This window comes from Bubalus bubalis, chromosome 2 (genome assembly GCF_019923935.1).
Source record: "Bubalus bubalis isolate 160015118507 breed Murrah chromosome 2, NDDB_SH_1, whole genome shotgun sequence".
NCBI classification, from domain to species: Eukaryota; Metazoa; Chordata; class Mammalia; order Artiodactyla; family Bovidae; genus Bubalus; species Bubalus bubalis.
In genome coordinates, this window is record NC_059158.1 from 163,563,903 (window position 1) to 163,566,995 (window position 3,093).

Sequence of the window (3,093 nt, forward strand, 5' to 3'; positions counted from 1 at the left end):
TATATTTCTGTCTTTGTGCCAGTACCATACTGTCTTGATGACTGTAGCTTTGTAATATAGTCTGAAGTCAAGCAGGTTGATTCCTCCAGTTCCATTCTTCTTTCTCAAGATTGCTTTGGCTATTTGAGGTTTTTTGTATTTCCATACAAATTGTGAAATTATTTGTTCTAGGTCTCTGAAAAATACTGTTGGTAGCTTGATAGGGATTGCATTGAATCTATAGATTGCTTTGGGTAGTATACTCATTTTCACTATATTGATTCTTCCAATCCATGAACATGGTACATTTCTCCATCTGTTTGTGTCATCTTTGATTTCTTTCACCAGTGTTTTATAGTTTTCTATATATAGGTATTTTGTGTCTTTAGGTAGATTTATTCCTAAGTATTTTATTCTTTTCACTGCAATGGTGAGTAGAATTGTTTCCTTAATTTTCTTAATGTTTCCTCATTGTTAGTATAGAGGAATGCAAGGGATTTCTGTGTGTTAATTTTACATCCTGCAACTTTACTGTATTCATTGATTAGCTCTAGTAATTTTCTGGTGGAATCTTTAGGGTTTTCTATGTAGAGGATCATGTCATCTGCAAACAGTGAGAGTTTTACTTCTTCTTTTCCAATTTGGATTCCTTTTATTTATTTTTCTTCTCTGATTGCTGTGGCTAAAACTTCCAAAACTCTGTTGAATAGTAATGGTGAGAGTGGGCACCCCTGTCTTGTTCCTGATTTTAGGGGAAATACTTTCAATTTTTCACCACTGAGGATAATGTTTGCTGTTGGTTTATCATATATGGCTTTTATTATGTTGAGGTATGTTCCTTCTACTCCTGCTTTCTTTTTTATCATAAATGGATGCTGAAATTTTTCAAAGGCTTTCTCTGCATCTATTGAGATAATCATATGGCTTTTATCTTTCAATTTGTTAATGTGGTGTATCACATTGATTCATTTGCAAATGTTGAAGAATCCTTGCATCCCTGGGGTAAAGCGCACTTGGTCATGATATATGATGTTTTTAATATGTTGTTGGATTCTGTTTGCTATAATTTTGTTAAGGATTTTTGCATCTATGTTCATCAGTGATATTGGCCTGTAGTTTTCTTTTTTTTGTGGCATCTTTGTCTGGTTGTGGTATTAGGGTGATGGTGGCCTAATAGAATGAGTTTGGAAGTTTACCTTCCTCTGCAATTTTCTGGAAGAGTTTGAGTAGGATAGGTGTTAGCTCTTCTCCAAATTTTTGGTAGAATTCAGCTGTGAAGCCGTCTGGACCTGGGCTTTTGTTTGCTGGAAGATTTCTGATTACAGTTTCAATTTCTGTGCTTGTGATGGGAGTGTTAAGGTTTTCTATTTATTCCTGGTTCAGTTTTGGAAAGTTATACTTTACTAAGAATTTGTCCATTCCTTCCAAGTTGTCCATTTTATTGGCACATAGTTGCTGATAGTAGTCTCTTATGATCCTTTGTATTTCTGTGTTTTCTGTTGTGATTTCTCCATTTTCATTTCAACTTTGTTGATTTGATTCTTCTCCCTTTGTTTCTTGATGAGTCTGGCTAATGGTTTGTCTATTTTATTTATCTTCTCAAAGAACCAGCTTTTAGCTTTGTTGATTTTTGGTATGGCCCCTTTGTTTCTTTTTCATTTATTTCTGTCCTAATTTTTATGATTTCTTTCCTTCTACTGACTCTGGGGTTCTTCATTTCTTCTTTTTATAGTTGCTTTAGGTGTAGAGTTAGGTTATTTATTTTATTTTTCTCTTGTTTCTTGAGGTAAGCTTGTTTTGCTATGAAACTTCCCCTTAGCGGTGCTTCTACAGAATCCCATAGGTTTAGGGTTGTTGTGTTTTCATTTTCATTCGTTTCTATGCATATTTTATTTTTTGATTTCTTCTGTGATTTGTTGGTTATTCAGAAGTGTGTTGTTTAGCCTCCATGTGTTTGTATTTTTAATAGTTTTCTTCCTGGAGTTGACATCTAAAAATCAGTGCTTAGATGCCACGAAGTAGGTGGCAACGCCTTAACCGTATGAATGTTGTCAGGCCAGAGAGCCTCTTCCATCCTTGTCAAGGGGAGTTCTAACCTTCTCTCCTTTTATACAACACATCAATCTTGTATTTTAACAAAAAAAGATAACAAGTCCTGGGCTTCAAGTATTCCGGTAGCAACATTTATTTCTATAGAATTTAAAAATATTGATTTATTTTTATTGTACTTAACAGTCATCTTTTATTTATGGCAAGTGAAGCTAGTTTTCTAATTATAATAAGAAAATAATGTCTTTTAAATATATGTACTTTAAGAGGAAAAGTACTTGATTTAAAAATATAATAAGTAAATAATAGTAAAATTGCTAGTTAAGGTGAATATATTGCTATAGAAATTTATTGAGAAATAATTATTGTCGAATACTGCCATATTCTTCTTCCTAAATATTATGGTGTTAGGAACAAGATTGATATTGCTCTAACTTTTCACCCAAACAATAGGTAATATAATCACAGCAAGATAGCCAAATTACCTAAAGATGATGCATTCTACTCACAAAAATTCTATTTAGATCCTTGGAGTAAAATCTCATTTTTTTCCCCAGGCTATCCTCAATTTGATAAAAGACTTAAAAATATTTTTTGAGACATAATTCATATACCATAAATTTATTTATTTAAATGCTTTTTTAAAGTATATTCACAGAGCTGTGCAACCATTATCATAATAAATCTTGCAAAATTTTCATCACCCTCCTGAAAAAAGCCTATACTTATCAGTAGTCACTCCTGATTTCTCCCCAAACCTCGTGTCTCAGGCCCCAGGCAAGCACTCATTTCTTCTCTGTTAATTTAGATTAACTTATTCTGGACATTTTGTATGTGTGGACGCACACAGTGTGTAGTCTTTTGTGACTGGCTTCTTTCACTTAGCATACTGTTTTCAAGGTGCATCCTTGTTGTAGCAAGTATTGGTACATTATTCCTTTTATTGCCAAATAATATCCCAGGTGGCGCTAGTGGTAAAGAATACACCTGCCAGTGCAGGAGATGAAAGAGACAGGTTTGATCCCTGGGTTGGGAAAAGCCCCTGGATAAGAAATGACACCAGTA

The 3,093-nt window shown here is 33.7% G+C and overlaps 1 non-coding gene across 1 annotated transcript; it reads right to left on the bottom strand.

The window, feature by feature from the left end:
* Positions 1 to 1,971: 1,971 nt before the first annotated feature.
* On the bottom strand, positions 1,972 to 2,097 carry LOC112583133. The gene has a single exon (XR_003107477.1). It is a non-coding gene; the product is annotated as a U6atac minor spliceosomal RNA (small nuclear RNA).
* Positions 2,098 to 3,093: the final 996 nt, after the last annotated feature.